This window comes from Natrix helvetica (assembly GCF_964273705.1).
Source record: "Natrix helvetica genome assembly, chromosome: 12".
NCBI lineage: Eukaryota > Metazoa > Chordata > Lepidosauria > Squamata > Natricidae > Natrix > Natrix helvetica.
The window spans coordinates 16,909,905-16,931,119 of NC_138556.1; the positions used below are offsets into that span (position 1 = coordinate 16,909,905).

At 46.4% G+C, this 21,215-nt stretch overlaps 1 protein-coding gene across 1 annotated transcript in view; it reads left to right on the forward strand.

Annotated features, from left to right (window-relative positions):
• BBS4 (Bardet-Biedl syndrome 4) overlaps positions 1-21,215 on the forward strand; it is a 303,820-nt gene that overhangs the window by 48,929 nt on the left and 233,676 nt on the right. The gene's annotated exons all lie outside the window — the stretch shown is intronic.

Genomic DNA, 21,215 nt, shown 5'->3' on the forward strand with positions numbered 1-21,215 from the left:
AGGAATAGAATAGAATAGAATAAAATAGGAATATAGGAATAGAATAGAATAACAGTTGGAAGGGACCTTGAAGGGACCCCCTCCTTAGGCAGGAAACCCTACACCTCTTCAGACAAATGGTTGTCCAACATCTTCTTGAAAACTTCCAGTGTTGGAGCATTTACAACTTCTGGAGGCAAGTCGTTCCACTGATTAATTGTTCTAACTCTCAGGAAATTTCTCCTTAGTTCTAAGTTGCTTCTCTCCTTAATTAGTTTCCACCCATTGCTTCTTCTCCTACCCTCAGCTGCCTTGGAGAATAGCTTGACTCCCTCTTCTTTGGGGCAGCCCCTGAGATATTGGAAGACTGCTATCATGTCTCCCCTAGTCCTTCTTTCTATTAAACTAGACATACCCAATTCCTGCAACCGTTCTTCATATGTTTTAGCCTCCAGTCCCCTAATCATCTTTGTTGCTCTTCTCTCCAGAGCTGAAGAAGCTTCTTGGATGAGAAGCAAAATGTCTTCAAAGAAAAAACAAAGTCCAATTGCCCTTTGAAAAAAGCACATTTGGGATTTGCAAGCAATTCTTACGCTAAATGCTCATGGCAGCCTTCCCACAGCCATGTCTTCAGAATTTGGATGTTTGGCAAAGCATGTATTTAAAACAGTTGCAGTATCCTGGGGTCATGTGATAGCCACTTTTATAGTTTAACAGAGTCGGAAGGAATCTTGTAGGTCCTCTAGTCCAACACACACACACCAAAGCAGGCTAGCCATGCCCAGTTCCTGCAACCGTTCATCGTATGTTTTAGCCTCCAGTCCCCTCATCGTCCTGGTTACTCTTCTCTGCTCTTTTTCTAGAGTCTCAACATCTTTTTTATAGTATGGTGACCAAAACTGGATGTAGTATTCTAGGTGTGGCCTTACTAGGGCTTTATAGAGTGGTATTAGTTCCTCCCTTGATCTTGATTGTGTCCCTCTGTTAATGCAATTTAGGATTGCATTGGCTTTTTTAGCTGTCACTACACACTGCTGGCTCATTTTTAACTGGTTGTCCACTAAGACTCCAGTCACAATTACTACACTTGCCGCCTTTCCAACAAGAAAGTCAATGAGAAAAGACCAATTCACTCAGTGACTGCAGAATTCACTTAACAAATGTGGTAAAAATCGGGTGCAACTCACTTAACAATCACCTCGTTTAGCAACAGAAATTCTCAACTCCGTTATGGTCATAGTCTAGAACTACCTGTATACCATAAGCATTCATGAAACAAATGGTGGCTGATACACATCCACATTACAGTAAAAATGGATTTTTCCCTCCCCAGACATAGAACTGTCTGTGGTCCAGGTGGAGGTTTTACATTTGCAAAGATCAACCATTCCAAAAAGCTTCCAAAATCCTTGCTTTTCAGTGCTGCCTTTCTCCTTTCTCCTTTTGTGATGTTTTTCCCCCTACTTGGGGCTTGAATTGTTGTGTTTGTTCTTTAAAGCCGGAAAGAAAAATGAAGCGAAAAAGCACTTTTAAGAAATATCCCCCGTGCTTTTCATTAGCTGTTGGTTTCTCTTCCAGAACTCCCCTCCCATCTTCTCCTGCCTTTGCAGCCTCCTGAAAAATCAAAGATATATCACACCTGGGAAGGAAAATTGCCCTGGAGAAACCCTTAATAAAGCTCACAATCTTTTTTTACTGTAAGCTACGGTAAATTTCACTGAAGTAGCAAAGATGGAGAACCGAGCCCCTGAAGAAGCAAAGCAGGCGTTTTATCCGGTGGCTGCAGAACACAACTCATTCATCCCATTTCTCGCATAACCGTTTTGTCCCCCTAGATACAGGTGACGGATCAGTGACAAGCAGCAGAGGCTTACCTATCCATCACCGCCAGAACAGGGACATTTATGGCGGTTGCGAAAATAAGGCTGGCTGGAAATTGCTCCGATCAGACCGACGGCTAAAAAAAGGCAAGCTTTTTCTTACACCGTGCAGTGAAATGAAGTCTACCTGCAAATATGAAGACTGGCACCGATCAATCAATCAGAATAGAGTGAGAAGGGACCTTGGAGGTTTTCTAGTCCAGCGGTCACCAACTGGTGGTCCGGAGGAAAATTTTGGTGGTCCGCAGAAGGATTATTTGCATTTTTATAGGGCACTAAATCAGGGGTCCTCAAACTACGGCCCCTGGGACGGATACGGGCAATGAATGTTTCTGTTGCTGCAGAGAGTCTCCCTCTTCAGGGTTTTTTTGTGGGGATCGGAGGCAGTGGTGGGATTTTTTAAAAATTACTACCAGTTCTGTGGCGTAGCTTGGTGGGCGTGGCTTGGTGGACATGGCAGGGGAAGGATACTGTAAAGTCTCCATTTCCTCCTGATCAGCTGGAACTTGGGAGGCAGAGAATAGACGGGGGCGCGGCCAGCCAGAGATGGGATTTGCCAGTTTTCCGAACTACTCAAAATTTCCTGCCTTCTGATGCTTTGGAAACATAAGCCAAGCCCATCTTCTTTGTGGCAACCCCTCAAATATGGGAAGGCCCCTCAAATCATGTCACCCCTGGTCCTTCTCTTCATTAAAATTAGACATACCCAATTCTGGCAACTGTCCTTTACATGTTTTGGCTTAATGACCACACGGTTAACAACTGCAGTGATTCATTTCACTGTGGCCAAAACGGGTTGCAGAATCGCGTGTGACTCGCTCAACAACCGCCTTGCAAAGCAACATAAATCCTGGCTCCAGTTTTGGCCGTAAGCCGAGGAGTAGCTGCATTGGTGCCCCTGACTTCCAGGAATTTCATGGCCGACCTTGGCTGAGCAGCCAGAGGAAAAGTGGTGCCAATTTTATTTTATTGGAGTTGCCAGATTAATTTTCACTTGTCACCTAAACAGGATACACAAGCCTCCTTTTGCAAATGGGTTGTCAGCTACAAGGAACAACTCTTTTCTTGACTCCCCGCTGGGCTGCTAATTATACCGCAAAGTGTTAATGGCAGAGCACGTCCAACAGCCACAACTGTAAAATGCGTGACAGTTTCGCAGTCACTCACATTGTACACGACAAGGTGCGCTGTCTTTTTTTTTTTTTTTTTGTCAATGAATGTGATAAAGTCGCTGAAGCCTTGTTGTCAATATTTGGAATTTAGGACTGAACTGGGAGCAAGCAAGCTTCTCAGCCCGGAAATCGGAATCGTACCTGCTCTGGAAAGGTTGACCATCCCAACTGCGGGCCAATGAAGAAATCCTTCCAAACCTTTCCCCTTATCAATCAAAGGGGTTTCCTTGGGGTGCCAGCTCTCTGGAATAGTCTTCCCCCCAAATCCACATGGCTCAGTCTCACCCGGAGGGCTTCCAGGAGTCTTTAAAAATCTGGCTCTTCTCCCAACCTCTTCTCCGGTTATCAGATGCCTTCGGAGTCAGACATCAGTGAGGCAGATAAACAGCTGACGCCTGTTGCCAGAGTGTGCATGCGCAGAGTGGCCAGAGAAGGGAACAGCTAAAGAACAGGGGTCGACTTGGGAGTAAGGCCACAGGTGGATGATGAATGGTCCATCTGCTTCTTTTCAAGTGTGCTTTCTTCAGCTAATTTCTCTGGTGTAAGATGAAGATTAGGCTGGCCAAGTGCCCCAGCCCAGCAGTATCTCTTTTCTGCCTGCATCAAACAAGCAACATGATTATGGCATGTTTAAGAACGTGATGTAAATGATCTTGGGAGAATCCAGGTTTTCAGACAGCAGGGCGCTGCTGCAGTGCGTTGGGCAAACACCAGAGGGCACTCTGCCCTTTCCCTTTCTTGACTCCCTTTCTGGTATTCCTGACATGGGAAAACCCTGTTTTTGTAGCAGATCGATGGCCGCATTTCATGTTTCATGGATTAGTAACGGCACACAACATGAAACGGGCAATCTCAAGCAGAAAACGGGGACCGAAGGATTCATCGTGAGGCTCCTTAAATTGAAAGGGATGATGGTGAGGGATCAAGATGGTGGTTAAAGTCTTTGGGACCCCAAGAGATGGCAAGGAAGAGATGGTGGGATATAAGGGGATCCTTATAAGGGAAATTTCCTGCAGAAATTTCCTTGCTTCCAGAAGTTGTGAATGCTCCAACACTGGAAGTTTTTAAGAAGATGTTGGATAGCCATTTGTCTGAAGTGGTGTAGGGTTTCCTGTCTAGGCAGGGGGTTGGACTAGAAGACCTCCAAGGTCCCTTCCAACTCTCTTATTCTATTCTATTGTAAACTCAAATGGGGAGGATCACCCATCTTTAATCTGTAGTTTATCTGGATTTTGGCCTGGCAGTGAACTCTTCGATTGCTGGGCTAAGCATTGGTAAGCACACCTGAGGTAAACTATTTTCTTTTAATTCATCCATTCTTCCATCGCCTTCTTTTTTTCAATCTCAACTGGAATTTGAAAACACCTTGAAACGATACCTTCCCTCGTCTCTCCTCCCCACACCCAGTGCCAGCCCCTTAAGGGAGGGGGTAAGGATCAGTGGGGCCCTTTAACAGCCCTGATTAATTAAAACCCATCGGTCTCCTGGGGGAATTGATTCGTATCACCCCCCAAGCATCCTCTGCTGTGCATTATAAACCAATAATTCCCTCCAATGAGGAGGAGGGGATGGTTGGCATAGGAAAAAGCCAATTAATTAAGAATCTAAAGAATTCCCATCTGAGAGACTGGTAAATACAGACAAGGACACAATCTGCAGGGCCAAAATTGTAAAAAAAATAAAATAAAATAAAATTCCCAGCAAAACAAAGGCACATTTGAGCCCTGTGTGCTGGGAGTGGGTGATGGAAGGATATCCCGTCCTGTTGTTTCCAGTTTATTCATTTCTCTCCCCTGCAAAACTAGTTAGAAACATTATATTCGTTTTAACCTGGAGGAGCTGAGATGTGGATGGATCTGATCCTTTCATGCAGACTGTAGAAATAATGGCGCTCTCTAAGCTTGGTTGTTTTCTTGCAGATGTTTCATTCCTTATTTCCAAGTTGCTTCTCTCCTTGGTTAGTTTCCACCCATGGCTTCTTGTCCTGCCCTCAGGTGTTTTGGAGAATAGCTTGACTCCCTCTTCTTTGGGGCAGGCCCTGAGATATCGGAAGACTTCCATCATGTCCCCCCTAGTCCTTCTTTTCATTAAACTAGACATAGCCAGTTCCTGCAACCGTTCTTCATATGTTTCAGCCTCCAGTCCCTTAAAGTGGGGTTTGTGGAGAGGAGGAGGAGGAGGAGGAGGAGGAGAACTGGGGGTCCTTGGTGCTCTCTGAGCTTGATTGATTCCTTGCAGACGTTTTGTGACCCAGCTAGGTAACATCATCAGTGCTAGAAGGGAGTGGGGTTTGTGGAGAGGAGGAGGAGGAGAACTGGGGGGTCCTTGGTGCTCTCTGAGCTTGATTGATTCCTTGCAGACCTTTCGTGACCCAGCTAGGCAACATCATCAGTGCTAGAAGGGAGTGGGGTTTGTGGAGAGGAGGAGGAGGAGGAGGACTGGGGGTGGCTTAAGGATTTTTAAGCATGGTTATTTTGTTGCAGACATTTCATGACCCAACTAGATAACACCATCAGTTCTAGCAGGAGGTGGAGTTTGCTCTCTGTTTATATACCAGGACTTTGCCCTGCGAGTGGGTTCTTGGTTCTTAGTGATTCCTTCATTAGGTTGTGGTTTAACTGTTCGATTGTTTGTCTGAATTGGTAGCTCCTTGATTGGGATAGTGGGGTAGAACTTACTTTGTGTGCGTTTTTGTGTCTGTGACTTACACACACACACACACACACACACACACACACGTGTGTGTGCCATTCATCAGGCCCTGCTCCATATTGCCGGAGACTGCCACTTGCCCGTTTTTTCCACTCGTGTCATTTGTTCGAAAGCTGCCCCGTGGATTCTGCAAATGGGAAGAAAGCTTTTTTTTTTTTTTAAAGAGAAAATGTGTTGGACAGATGGGAGAATTCTGTGTGTCTCTCTCTCCCCCCCCCCCCATTTTTCAGCTTGAATTCCCGATTGAATTCTGCTTCTGCAGAATCCGAGGAAGCAAATTGGAGAACAATTAAATACACGCACCCCGCCTCAACGTAGCAGCCTCTCGGACACTTGTCAAAAAGGAGGGGGAAGAAAAAAATCCCATCCAAATTCTGAGAATGGCAGATCACTCTCTACTGACTCTTTAGCCTTTTCTGACAGCCCAGATGCCCAAAATCTTCCACGCAGCCATCAAGGGAGCTCCATTAGGCTCGCTCCTTCTTCCTAACAGCCCGTGTGCCCCCTTAAGACAAATGAATCTGTCTTGGCATTGAGAGGAGACACTCCAGCAGCTTGGAGTTAATGGGACATCAGGTCTCTCCTCCTCTAGAGGAGAGGGAGAGGTCTTTGCTATGTAGAATAGACTGGCTCGGCCCTTTTAAGGTGGGGGCTGCTAAGAGTGAGTCTGTTTCCTGCCTAAAAACATGTTTCTTCGTTCCTTATCCAGGGAAATATAAATATTCTGCCTTTTCAATATTTCCTAGGATATTTCATTCTTCTAGGAGGGGGGGGGGGGTTTGCTAACGTCCTACATAACAATCCCCCAAAACTTTATTAGTTTGAAAACCCTTGCTGATTTGTGGAACTCTTCCTGGGGAAGGAGGAGGCAGAGGAGGAGTGGAGGAGGAGAAGGGGGAAGAAGAGGTGTGGAGGGGGAAGAGGAAGAGAAGGAAGAGGAGGAGGAGTGGAAGAGGAGGAGAAGTAGAAGGAGTGGAAGAGGAGGAGGAGGAGGCAGAGGAGGAGTGGAGGAGGAGAAGGAGATGTGGAGGAGGAAGAGGAGGAGGAGTGGAAGAGGAGGAGAAGTAGAAGGAGTGGAAGAGGAGGAGGAGGAGGCAGATGAGTGGAGGGGGAAGAGGAGGAGGAGGATTTTAAATGCCAAGAAGCACTCTGCCCAAATTAAAGGAGGCCCAAAAGGAGAGAGGCAGATACGCACTCAAGGTTCAAATTTCACCAACTCACTAAAATGATTTGAAGCCCCCTGAGTTGATTCGTAGCCCTTAATCGGGGATTCAGTGCGGAGAAAGAAATGACCTTATTCGCATGGCTCAATATCGAGACCTAAGCTTTGCACAGTGCTGGCTTCCACCCGGGGTCTAACCCCTTGAGATAAGCAAGATTTGCAAACAATTTACTGTAAGTCGCTCAAGGACGGCCAAGGACTCCCTTCCTCTGCAAATTCATTCCATGGTTTCTAGTTATTGACAATTAGGCCAGCTCCTTCAAATGGGATCTTCCTACCCAACAGAGAAAACCTGCAGGGGAAAACGATTGTGCCAGAGAAATTTTGCTGCCCATGTACCTTCACAGGCAAACATGCGTGCAAGTATGTGCTTGTGAGGACACTTTGCTCTTATAGCAGCCTTTGCACACCAAAGTAATTGCCATTGAATTCAATGGGACTTACCCTCAGATTAGCACAGTGTTTCTCAAACTTGGCGACTTTAAGTCCTGTGGACTTCAACTCCCTGAATCCCCCAGCCAGCATAGCTGGCTGGGGAATTCTGGGAGTTGAAGTCCACAGGACTTAAAGTCGCCAAGTTTGAGAAACACTGGATTAGCATAAGGCCTTGGTAAGGCCACACTTGGAATACGGCATCCAGTGTTGGTCGCCACGATATAAAAAAGATGTGGAGACTCTGGAAAGAGTGCAGAGAAGAGCAACAAAGAGGATTAGGGGACTGGAGGCTAAGAGAACGTAGAATAATAATACAATACAATACAATACAATAGTAGAGTTGGAAGGGACCTTGGAGGTCTTCTAGTCCAACCCCCTGCCTAGGCAGGAAACCCTATACCGTTTCAGACAAATAGCTATCCAACATCTTCTTAAAGACTTCCAGTGTTGGGGCATTCACAACTTCTGGAGGCAAGCTGTTCCACTGATTAATTGTTCTCACTGTCAGGAAATTTCTCCTCAGTTCTAAGTTGCTTCTCTCCTTGATTAGTTTCCACCCATTGCTTCTTGTTCTACCCTCAGGTGCTTTGGAGAATAGTTTGACTCCCTCTTCTTTGTGGCAACCTCTGAGATATTGGAATAATGCTATCATGTCTCCCCTAGTCCTTCTTTCTCTTAAGCTAAACATACCCAGTTCCTGCAACCGTTCTTCATATGTTTTAGTCTCCAGTCCCCTAATCATCTTTGTTGCTCTTCTCTGCACTCTTTCTAGAGTCTCCACATCTTTTTTACATCGTGGCGACCAGAACTGAAGGTTGGAAGGGACCTTGGAGATCTTCTAGTCCAACCCCCTGCTAATGGCAGGGGATCCAATTCCATTCTGGACAAAGGGCTGCCCAGTTTCTTAGACGAGAATTAGACTACAATAGAGCTGGGAGAGACCTTGGAGGTCTTCTAGTCCAGCCGGAGAACTTATACCCATGATGGTGAAGCTATGGCACATGTGCCAAAGGTGGCATGCAGAACTCTCTCTGTGGGCACATGTGCCATCGCCAGCTCCTCTTCTGGTTTCAGCCAACTATCTTCACGAGTGCTGGAGCATGGAAAATGACCTGAAAACACCCCCAAAACAGGCCATTTTTGGGGCCAGAAAACAGCCTGAAAACAGCTCCAAAAATGCCCAGAAAAGAGGTATGTACGTGCCGGCCAGCTGGTCTTTGGGTTTCTGGCATTCCGGCGCATGCATGCCCACCCGTTCCAGTTTGGGCACTTGGTGCCGAAAAGGTGCGCCCTCACTGACCTATCCTTTTTCAGATAAGTGACACGATCGCAGTCTTCCAATATTTGAGGGGCTGAGACAGAGAAGAGGGGGGTTCAAACTGCTTTCCAAAGCACCAAAAGGCCAGAGGAGAAACAACGGAGGGAATCTCATCCAGGAGAGAAGCAACTAAGGAACTAAGGAGGCATTGCAATGACAACGAGAAGAGTTAACCAGTGGGACATCCTGCCACCAGAAATTATGGGTGCTCCAAAACACTGGGGGGTTTTTAAAGAAGAGATTGGACAACCGTTGGCCTCAAATGGTATAGGGTCTCCTACTTGAGCAGGGGGTTGAACTGGATGACCTCCAAGGTCCCTTCGAACTCTGTTCTTCGGTTAACTGAGAAGAGGGTGGCAGCTTTAGAAAACTTTGCAACGGGCAAAATTCCACACACACACCCCAATGCCAGGGGCTGCTTATTGTAAGTTATCCTGAGCCCCGAAATTGCCTCCCCTTCTTTCTCCTGTTGAAAATCAGTCTGCAAAGAGCGAATATTGGGCTCTTGACGAAAGAAAGGAGCTAAAAACTGAGTCAGGGGGAGAGCCAACCCCCCTTCCCCGGCTGAATGCAGGGGCTGCAGAAGGTTCCTTCTCCATAAGTTAACAACCTCTCTGCCTGTGCCGTGTCTGCTTGTGTCCCTGTACACATAAAAGAAAAGGAAAAGGGGGGGGACAGCAAACGAATTAATATCCTTCTATTCTTCTGGCATGACATCACCGCCAGCCAATCGGCGAGCCCCTTTGGTCTGCTACCTTTAAATAAGAGGAAATTCATCGCCATCAGTTGCAAGATATCGCAATGTGTTAAGGCCTGTGCACATATTCAAATGCACACACACACACACACACACACACACACACACACAAACCCTTGTCACATTGGCCGACAATCTGTTCATTTCTCAGCCAATGATCATTGCCTCTGCGGGGCAGAGCAAAGCGGGGGGGGGGTGATTTTGCAGCAAGCACCCCAAAATGGGCCTATTACTGGCTCAAAAAGAATTGGTGTTTTAATTTTTCTTCCTTTCTTCCTTTTCCTTCCTCCTTCCTTCCTTCTTCCTTCCTTCCTTCCTTCCTTCCTTCCTTTTCCTTCCCTTCCCTCCCTCCATCCCCCTTCCTTCTCTTTCTTTCTTTTTCTTTCTTTCTCTCTTCCTTCCTTCCTTCTGTTTCCTTCCTTCCCTCCCCTCCCTCCATCCCCCTTCCTTCTCTTTCTATCTTTCTATCTCTTTCTTTCTTCCTTTTCCTTCTTTTCTCCTTCCCTCCCTCCCTCCCTTCTCTTTCCTCTCTATCCCTTCCTTCTTCTCTTTCTTTCTTTCCTCCCTCCCTCTCTTCCCTCCCTCCCTCCCCCTTCCCTCCTTCCTTCCTTTACATCATGTCTGCACTGTGTTTGCGTTTCTTCAAACTACCAGAGGCATCTTGCTAACTTTTTAAAACCATATTATTAACCATTAAATTAAACTATTAAACCTCTTTTTAATGCATGCACCTTTGGGAATGTTTGACTGTCTTATTCTTTGTGCATTTTTCTTCCTTGCCGGTCTGCATTGTTGCTTTTTTTTTTTAGAATTGTAGGGCCTATTGTCAGCTTCCAGGAAGTCCAGATTTCAGCTTATAAATTGTCCATTCTCAGCAGTTCCCAAGTTGTGCTTTATTGTCTTAATTGGTTTGTTTGTACAATGTGTGTGTGTGTGTGTGTGTGTGTGTGTTCCAACATTTGTCCGTCCTCTGATAAATACATTCCTAGAAAGCTTTTGATTTCATCCACTTTCAAACCATCCCTGAAAAGCCAACTTGCTTTTAGAGGTAAATTGCCAAGCGGTTCTGTTCTCTCTTGCTGTATTTTTTTATACAACAAAAAAATCCATTTCTGGAGTGGTTTGTGCCTCATCACAATTGACAAGGCAGCAAAGAGTGCAAGTGTGACCGATGGAGGCTATTTTGTTAACGAAGCCTCCCCGTCTGCCTCTTGCAACAACTGCCCGTCGCAGTCCAGCCTTAAACTGACACTTCAACCTTCCCTGCCTGGAGAACCAAGGAAAGGTCAATCGTTCAATTGCTCCGGCCGCCATTTGCTCCCAACAGGTGATTTAAAGCACAGGTGGTGGAAGTTTGACAGATGGAAAAAGAAATAGCCACGGCAAGAGCCTGGCGGTGCCGAAGAAGTCTTTGCAAGCTTTGAACCTCACTCAGCTTTAAGTAGAGGATTTTAACTCTTCCGCTCAATGGGCGGCCTTGACACTTGAGCGGAGAACAATCCCTGCAGGAGAAACAGTCGGCGGAGATTCGACTGTTCCTTCAGGAAGTATTTATTGAGCAGTCCACAGACTCTCAAGGACTCTCTTAATTCTCAACCTTAATGGAGCAGATCAAATCAGTTCTCCTTCAGGCAGAGAATGGAGGACTCTTGAAGCCACGGGAGCATCTGAGAAGGTTTCCCTTGTGGAGAATGTAGACTTCGTTGTCCAGCTTGAATGCTGAGGTTGTACCCATTCTTGGGGATGCGGTGGCTCAGCGGCTAAGACGCTGAGCTTGTCGATCAGAAAGGTCGGTAGTTTGGCAGTTCGAATCCCTAGTGCCACATAACAGAGTGAGCTCCCGTGACTAGTCCCAGCTTCTGCCAACCTAGCAGTTCGAAAGCACGTAAAAAATGCAAGTAGAAAAATAAGGAACAACTTTGATGGGAAAGGAACAGCGTTCCAAGAAACTTTGGGGGATCAATTACCACTTCATGAATCCTGTTCTGCTTTGGACCTTATTGCTTTCCTCAGATCCAGGCCACAAGAAGTTAAGAAGGATTCCTTAAAAACCAGAAGAGAAGCAAAGAAGGAGAATGTCAGGGTTCCAAATAACATTAAATCAGAGTCCAAGGCAAAGCATTGCTCAAAGTTCCAATTTATTAAGAGAGGCATGTTGGCACATCTGGGGAAACCCGAATCCGAAAGCTTCCTGGTTTTCCCCCACCCAGTTGAAAGATCTTGCCCCCACACCCACAAGTCCATCTCCCATGGTCCAATCTTCCACTGCCACGCTGGCAGCTTCCACCCATCCAGTTCCAGTCAGGTGCAGAGGTGCAGAGACAAAGGATGACCTTGGCTTTCTAGAAAGGAATTTTGTTTTGGCTACATATTCCTTTTGGATCTTTGGCCTGCCAGATAATCCATTTGACCACAGGACCGGGAACTCGTTGTTTTGAAGGCAGCATCTGAAGATGTTTAGTCTCAAGAGTGAGAAAGGAAAGAAGAGGGACTTCCATCCCCAAAGAGATGCAAACATTGAAGACATCTCCAAGCTGTCCTCTTTTCTCCTGGAATTGAGGAGGAGATGGAACTTAAGTTACAGAAAATCAGGTTCCAGTTGAGTGTTAGGAGAAACCTCCTAGTAATATTTGTGGAGTTGGTTAAGAAAGGAAGTAGTGGTTGCCTTCCTTTGGGCACTGTAATTTGAATTCCTGTCCCGAGGCCGAGTTGGATCAAGGCCTCCACTGGCCCTTTTCAGCTCTGCGATTCCTGTGAATTTCGATCCTTCTCCCCCGGCCGCAATTTCTAAACTACTTTGAGAATTCCAGCACATGGAATGTGAAACTCAAACCACACGAAGCAGCAGGATTTTTCTATCACAGTTTATTCATGACCTCTCTCAGCCTGGGCTGCATGATGGCTTTCGTTTGCCATGCGCTGGGACGAGAACTCCCTCTAATTTCTCGCCAGTTCTCCTGCCAGAGGACCTCGCCTCAGCTCCCTAGGAGTGGAAAGGCTGACAAAGTTCTCAGCGAACAAACACCAGGCCTGTGAGCCCGACCCCAAGCCCGGCAATGTTTCCTGTGGCTTGCATTCAGGAAATTGTGACTCGGTGGTGACTTAAGTTGGTGATGCTCTCTTAGTCTTCTCCAGAGGAAACTCGAGACTTTGCCTTGGACCATCTCATGGTTCAGAAATGAGGAGGACCAAACAGAGAGTTTCTTTTTTTGCTGCACCATCTTCCCCTGTTCTGGCATGAGGCGACAGGCAGGATTTAGAATAGAATAGAATAGAATAACAGAGTTGGAAGGGACCTTGGAGGTCTTCTAGTCCAACCCCCTGCTTAGGCAGGAAACCCTACACAACTTCAGACAAATGGCTATCGAACATCTTCTTAAAGACTTCCAGTGTTGGAGCATTCACAACTTCTGGAGGCAACTTCTGTTCCACTGGTTAATTGTTCTCACTGTCAGGAAATTTCTCCTTAGTTCTAGGTTGCTTCTCTCCTTGATTAGTTTCCACCCATTGCTTCTTGTTCTGCCCTCAGGTGCTTTGGAGAACAGCTTGACTGCCTCTTCTTTGTGGCAACCCCTGAGATATTGGAACAATGCTATCATGTCTCCCCTAGTCCCTCTTTTCATTAAACTAGACATACCCAGTTCCTGCAACCGTTCTTCATATGTTTTAGTCTCCAGTCCCCTCATCCTCTTTCTTGCTCTTCTCTGCACTCTTTCTAGAGTCTCCACATGTTTTCTACATCGTGGTGACCAAAACAGGATGCCATATTCCAAGTGTGGCCTTACCCAGGCCTTATAAAGTGGTATTAACACTTCACGTGATCTTGATTCTATCCCTCTGTTTATGCATCCCTTCCACTCTTCTCTACTCCTCTCTCCACTCAGATGATTAACTTTTTGTTTCTCCTGCATTCCTCTTTTGATTGCTTCAGAATCTCTGGGAGAAGAAAACAGTCCCTTGGATCCTCAGATCAATCCGTCTAATCGGAGAACGGCGGAATAGTTCTGCATCCATTATCGGATTCTAGATTAGATAGCTTAAAAAAAAAAAAGACACGCACACATACACAGGCACAGACCCTGGATGGTATTCTGCTCGAAGACAGCCCTAGCTTTGGAGATTTAAAGCTTGATCTCTGTTGTGTCAGTTGTGGTCCAAACCACAAGTATGAAAAACATTCCACGCAGTGCCGGGGCCGAGCCGGGGAACTGTTAGAATGAAGTTTTCAAAGGAAGGTCAGCTCTTTCTTCGTAGTTCCCAGGAGAGTTGAGATGTTTGGGTAGCAAGGAGCTTCTAAAATGCAGAGAGGGGCACAACCCTGGGGGCTCAGAGTTAATGGTTTTGCAAAGCTTAACTTAACTTAACTTTATTGGATTTCTAGACCGCCCCTCTCTCAAAAGAGACTTGGGGCGGTGCAAGCTCAGGCACGGCAAGGGGTGACGGGCTCCACCATCTACCCAGACAGATGATTTATTTTGGGGCGGAATGGTTTCCTCCACCCCTCTGTTTTTAAAACCACGTTAAAGCCTATTTTCAGCCTACATTGCGGCTTCTATGGGTTTCTTCCCTTGAGATGGCAGGGAACCAGAAATCAGTGGTGCCTCTGGAGGAAGTTCTCGGCTTTGGCCCAAAGGTCTCTGTTTTTCCAAGAGACAACTTGGACTTTCTGGTTTTGTTTCTTTTTCTTTGAAGACATTTCGCTTCTCATCCAAGAAGCTTCTTCAGCTCTAAAGGCAGGCGCTGAAGAAGTTTCTTAATACAATACAATAGCAGAGTTGGAAGGGACCTTGGAGGTCTTCTAGTCCAACCCCCTGCCTAGGCAGGAAATCCTATACCATTTCAGACAAATAGCTATCCAACCTCTTCTTAAAGACTTCCAATGTTGGGGCATTCACAACTTCTGGAGGCAAGTTGTTCCACTGATTAATTGTTCTCACTGTCAGGAAATTTCTCCTCAGTTCTAAGTTGCTTCTCTCCTTGATTAGTTTCCACCCATTGCTTCTTGTTCTACCCTCAGGTGCTTTGGAGAATAGCTTGACTCCCTCTTCTTTGTGGCAACCCCTGAGATATTGGAACAATGCTATCATGTCTCCCCTAGTCCTTCTTTCTCTTAATCTAAACATACCCAGTTCCTGCAACCGTTCTTCATATGTTTTAGTCTCCAGTCCCCTAATCCTCTTTGTTGCTCTTCTCTGCACTCTTTCTAGAGTCTCCACATCTTTTTTACATCGTGGCGACCAGAACTGAATGCAGTATTCCAAGTGTGGCCTTACCAAGGCATTATAAAGCGGCATCAACACTTCACGTGATCTTGATTCTATCCCTCTGTTGATGCAGCCTAGGATGAGAAGCGAAGCGTCTTCAATGAAAAAAAAGCAAAAAGAGAAAACCCAGCTGCCTCTCGAAATGTGTATTTTTATTTGTTTTGTTTTATTTGGTTTGTCGAACTTGTACGAGACCACAGGTGTAAGTTTAAACAATGGACATGGACACCGGAAATGGGTACGAATAAATGGGATCAGTAGGACAGGAACGGTAGGCAGGCTGGTGCTCTTATGTCCATCCCCTTTACGGACCTCTTAGGAATGGGGTGAGGTCAACGGTAGACAGTCTTAGATCGAAATTATGGAGGTTTGGGGATGTAACAACGGAGTCAGGTAGAGCATTCCAGGCGTGGACCACTCTGTTGCTGGTCGTATTTTCTGCAATCGAGTTTGGAGCGGTTGACTTTGAGTTGGTATCGACCGTTTGCCCATGTATTATTGAGGTTGAAGTAGCTGTTGACAGGTAGGACATTGTAGCAGACAATTTTGTGTACTACACTTAGGTCCGACCGTATTATTGGGGGTCCTACTGTCCCCATTTCTTTGTACTCATTTCCTTTGTTCATGTCCATGCTTATACTTAGGCCTGTTATCTCGTACACGTTTGACAAACTAAATAAAAATAAACGAATACAAATAAATGAGGGCATTTTCTGAATGTGTGTGGATGGAAGGAAGATGGGGACTTCCCTACCCCACTTGTGGATTTCCCACATAATGAGGGAGTGCAAAACTCCAGAGCCAGGAGTGAACACAAAGCCAGCTGTTTTTGCTCTGTCGTTTCCTTTGGGGGCAGGGTAAACAGTTTACAAAGGTTTTTATAATAAAACGCACGGCTTGTTTAGAAGATGGGAAGCTTTTCCAACTTCCCAGCGACTGCAGAAATTCTGACCTAGCTAGCATCTGTCTCTACTTGGGCCAACAGAAGGAGAGTGAAGGAGCCATTGGACAGAGAAACATCTGGACTTGCCGGCCTGTGTCTAGTTGGTTCTGATGTTGGGTTACGCCCAATGAGTAGCCCCTTTCGTGGGTAGATTCTGAGACAGGAAGGAGCTGTATACACAAGGAGCTAAGCGAGAAGCTTAGTGGGATTAGCAGTTTGTGTTGAGGACGTCCACATGGAGGCTGGACCAGGGCTTTTCTGGCGCAGAAAGTTGAGGGCGAGAAGGAAGGTCTCTCAAGGGGCTTTGTATTAAGTCATTCAGATAAGATTCACAAGACCAGCCTTACTAGTGGTCAAGATGAGCCAGGGGCTTCGGGCGATAGACTACTGGCAAATGCTGCAAGAATGTGGTGGTTGAAATACTTGTGAGTAGAAAGGCGCTGTCTTGAAACCAGGTGGTAACTGCGTTCTGCCCATTTGGTGGGAACATCTCAAGAACATCTGTTCAGAGGCTCTCCTCTTCCAGTGGTTGGGGAGACAGGGACAAGATGAGTGGCCTTCTCTGTGGTATCCCCCATATTTTGGAGTCCATACTCTTACAAGTCCAGGGGTCGGGAACCTTAAAACACTCAAGGAGTCACTTCCTAAACGGAAGCCCCCCCCATTCAATTCTGGAGCCAACCGGAAGTCCGGTTTCCCCACCATAGAGTCTCCTTCTAGCACGGCATCCTTTTTCCTTGGCTGACTGAAAGTCCGGTTCATGCATAGTATGGCTTCCTTAATTTTTCTGGAACAAAAATCTACACAGGTCAAACCAGTCCTCGCATGGGTAAACTGTGCAGGTCTGTCAAACAAATAACACTGTGAAATTGTGATGTTTCACTTGGCAACCGCTTTGCTTAAGGACCAAGTGGCCGGTCACAATTGTGATCATTACACGAGGATGTCCTTAAAGTACATGGAACACCAGCGGCATTGTCTCGGGCCTTTGAGTGACCTTCTTTGTGATGTTACAAAAATATAACTTTTTCCAAAAAAAAAAAGTGAAGTTTTTGAGGCTAGAATCAGGGTGTTGCGCATATTTGTGAATCTGCTTGGTTAAGCACAGTGATTTTGCTTCTGTAGGTCCTCGGATATTTCCCTGAAGGGTTTTTTTTTTTTAAAAAAAAAATTTAAATGGAAAAAGTTGACCTAGAAAAATATTTAAATCAATCAGTTGGAACAGTTGCTCCAGAACATCTCAGAAACATTCCTGCGTGATACAATTTGATATGCTAAGCATAAACAGTTCAATGTAGATTTTGCAGGCAGCGAAAGAAGTTTAGAGTTAGTAAGAAAGTCAGCACTTTGTATATTTCAGGTAGTAGTTTCCACCCGCTGCTTCTTGTCCTACCCTCAGGTGCCTTGGAGAATAGTTTGACTCCCTCTTCTTTGTGGCAACCCCTGAGATGTTGGAAGACTGCTATCATGTCTCCCCTGGTCCTTCTTTCTATTAAATTAGACATACCCAGTTCCTGCAACCGTTCCGTGTATGTTTTAGCCTCCAGTCCCCTAATCATCTTTGTTGCTCTTCTCTGCACTCTTTCCAGAGTCTCCACATCTTTTCTACATCGTGGCGACCAAAACTGCATGCAAATATTCCAAGTGTGGCCTTACCAAGGGATTATAAAGTGGTATTAACCCTTCAAGCGATCTTGATTCCATCCCTCTGTTGATGCAACCTAGAACTGTGTTGGCTTTTTTGGCCCCAGGATCATCATCCACTAGATGGACGAAGGTCAAGTCATGAGACATAATTCTCACACAGAGAAGAGAGCGATACCTGCTTTCAAAAATAGTGTGATTTTGGCTCCTGGTTCAGGCAGAAGTGGGGTGGTTCCTAAGCCCAGAGGCCTTTCCCCTCCCCTCTCCCAATTCATCTGGTTCTTAGATCTCTCTGTTGGATTGCTGGAGCCTTTGGCATCCGATGAGTAGAAGTTGCCAAATGCTGTTGGAAGCTTGTGTGAGATCCATATCTCCATATCTCTCAGCCAACGAGCTTCCCAAGAAGCAGCTTGCAAGGAAAAGGGACTCCCCGTTTCCCACCCCCTGAAACAATATTTCCCCGTGTATAAGTTGCCCTGGAGTTGAGTTGCCAGAAGAAGTAAGCAGCGTGGCATCGGATCAAAGACTGGATGACTAACTTCAACTTAGCTGGAGCTGTTTCTACTTGCTCGGAAGACTTTGTTCCAGGAGCTTTGGCAGAGGTTCTCGGTGTCTCTGGTCTCAATCCATACCTTGGTGGGGTCCCCTTGCTGTAGTGGGACGGTAGAAGTTGGAGCAATCTAGCTCTTCTTGCTTCTCAGTGCTCCTGTCCTGACCCAGGCTTCCTTCGAAAGCGAGAAGGAGAGTCTGGGTCCCTGCAAAACCCTCTGATTTGCACGATTGTGAATTCCGTTCATTTACAGTCAGCCAAGCTTGGCAAACAGTCTTTCCGAGGAATGTTTATCCACACGCACCTTATCTCGCTTGGAGCGCTGTTTTACAAGAAGAGGAGTCAACTTCTCTGCTCGTAATAAAATTCCGTATACCTTTCCCAGCGTTGATGTCCTTCTGATGTTAGAGCAGGGCTGGATGTTAGAGTCCCTCAAGCATGGCCATAAATATTGACTTTCCAGACTCTCCTCTCGGCATTCAGTAACTATAGAAGCTTCACAGATATGCTGTGGCTGGTTAAGTTGCTTTACCGCAAACTATATATCTATATCTATATCTATATCCACAGAAGATCTGTCTATTGACATATGCAACTCTTCCCTCCCCTTCCTTCCTTCCCTCCCTCCCTTTCTTTCCCTTCCTTCCCTCCATCCCCCTTTCTTTTTTTCCTTCTTTCCTTCCCTCCCTCCTTCCCTCCCTCCCTTCCTACCTACCTACCTACGTACCCTATCCATTCAACCAACTGTTCTTTGTATTCCTTCCTTCCTTCCTTCCTTCCTTCCTTCCTTCCTTCCTTCCTTCCTTCCTTCCCTCCCTCCCTCTCCCAGGATTTAAACTGTAGATCTTTCCTTCTTTCATTTGGAGATACCTGCTACCCATTAATATAATCTATCTACCTGGCCTATAAATGACTGAATCCTAGATTGTGGTCAGGATTGGCACCCTCTTTGCAATAATGTCCTTGGAACATTTTCAATCCTGGGGCTTAATGCAGTCGTTTTTCCTTTCTTCGAGCCGCAACACTAAAAACACTACAAACTGAGCAGGAGCTACTACAGGTCTCCCCTCTTCAACGCCGACGTTACTAGAATTACCAAATTCATTCTGATTCTCAATTCAGCTGTTTCCGTGGCATCCAAACTTTTTGGACTGCAGTTCCCTGCCCTCCCTGACTACTGGGCCCTTTGGGCTGGGCCTGATAGGGATTGTAGTCTAAAAACCCAGGGACAAATCCTCAGGTTCTCAGGAAGGCCTCTTCCCCTAATGGAGCTACGCTTTGAATCCCGAACGTTCTCTTGTGGGATAATGTGCCATTTAGTCGATCTTTGCCCAGAAAGGCATGGTGATAGATTAAATATGGCTGACGCCTAGACTCTCTTTGCTGCGGCATTTCGGGGAACAAAAGGGATCAATATTTATTAGGGGCAGAGAGCAGGGCTGTGCAGGAGGCACATTGATCAGCCTGTCAGCGGAATCCATCCAGGACCGTATATATCTTCTCTGCGATTTGAAAGAGCATGGACGGCCATAGGGAGGAGGAGGGGGCAGAGTGACCTCAAGGAGGCAGGCAGAAGGGGCAGGGAGGGGGCAATAGGCCACTGTCTAGGGAGTTGCCCTGCAGCTGTTGCATCTGGGGTGAAAAGCTAGCTTGAACCCACCCAACCCCTTTGGATGCAGCATGCACGTTTCCAAGCTTCCCCGAAGAGAATTAGACTTGGCATGTTTCTGAAAGTGGTCTTCATGGTCTCCTGCAGGAGAAGGAGCAGCGTGTCTTCTCCAGTGGAAGATCTCCAGATGGAAAAGCTCTGCTAGCAGATGAGGCCCAGATCTTATGAACTATTATAGTAGATGATCTCCATCACAGTACATCTCCAGAGAGCAGAAGGTCTGCAGAGACAATAAGATATCCAGAAAATCTCCAGAAGGAAAAGTTCTGCTGGCAGATGAGGCCCAGATCTTATGTACCCATCATAGCAGAGATGCTCTCCATCATAGCAAATATCCAGAGAGCAGAAGGTCTCCAGAGAGAAGATCATCTCCAGAAGGAAAAGCTCTGATGATATGTCCATCATGGTCTTCTGCAGGAGAGGGAACAGCAGGTCTTCTCCAGGGAAAGATCTCCAGGTGGTAAAGCTCTGCTAGCAGATAATGTCCAGATTTTATGAACTATTATAGTAGATGATCTCCATCACAGTACATCTCCAGAGAGCAGAAGGTCTGCAGAGACAATAAGATCTCCTGAAGGAAAAGCTCTGCTAGCAGATGAGGCCCAGATCTTATGTACCCATCATAGCAGGTGCTCTCCATCATAGCAAATATCCAGAGAGCAGAAGGTCTCCAGAGAGAAGATCATCTCCAGAAGGAAAAGCTCTGATGATATGTCCATCATGGTCTTCTGCAGGAGAGGACATCCTGGAGTCTGGGGAAGGCTCGGATGAGGGCTCTGCGTCGGAGGCAGAGAGGGGGCCAGGGCCGTCTAACAGTTATCAACTGCCTTCAGAGTCAGACATCAGTGAGGCAGAGGAACAGCTGGAGCCTGTTCCCAGTGTGCGCATGCGCAGAGTTGCCAGACGAAGGGAACAGTTAAAGAACAGGGGTGGACTTGGAAGTAAGGTCACAGGTGGATGATGAATGGCCCCTCCCAGAGGAAATGAAAGAGGAGCAAAGGGGGAGTGGAGTTTGCAGGAGGCCATAAGTTCGCTTAATTGGTTTGTGACTCTCCGAGACTCCTTGCCAAGTTCTGCAGAGATCGGCCTGGCAGCTCTCCAAGCCAGAGAAGGTCTGTGACTGTAAATCCTCCCTTGAAAGACTTTGCTGGATGCACAGTCAATTAATAAAAGGGGTTTTTGTGGAGACAAGGAGTTTGCTTCATGTTCTCGGGAAGCCTCGGTCAGAACAATACCCCCCCCCCCCAAAAATTACCCACCTGCTGCCTTGCAGTAATATAGTCCTCCTGATGGATTATCCTGCATGTGTGTTTAATATATGTTTGTTTAACCCCAGGCTAACATTAATCCTCTCTCCCATACGTGGCGACAGTAGCAATCTCAGAAGCATAATGCCGTAACTATTTTATAAGCCAGCTTTCCTCAACCTGGTTGTACGTCTTGGGGTTCTGAGAATCGTAGTCTGGCTCCTCCAGAGGATGCCAGGTTGGGGAGAGCTGCTCAGCTCCCTCCCTCCTTTGTCTCCTTTATCCAAAGGACAGCAAAATTATTAGCTCTGGCGAGTTCTCTTCCGAGGGTTATAAATTTTGAATTAGAACATAAAACTGGCCAGGCGGACTCACTCGGCGTTCCATCTAGTCATATTCCTGTGTCTCCAGCAGCCAGCCAGG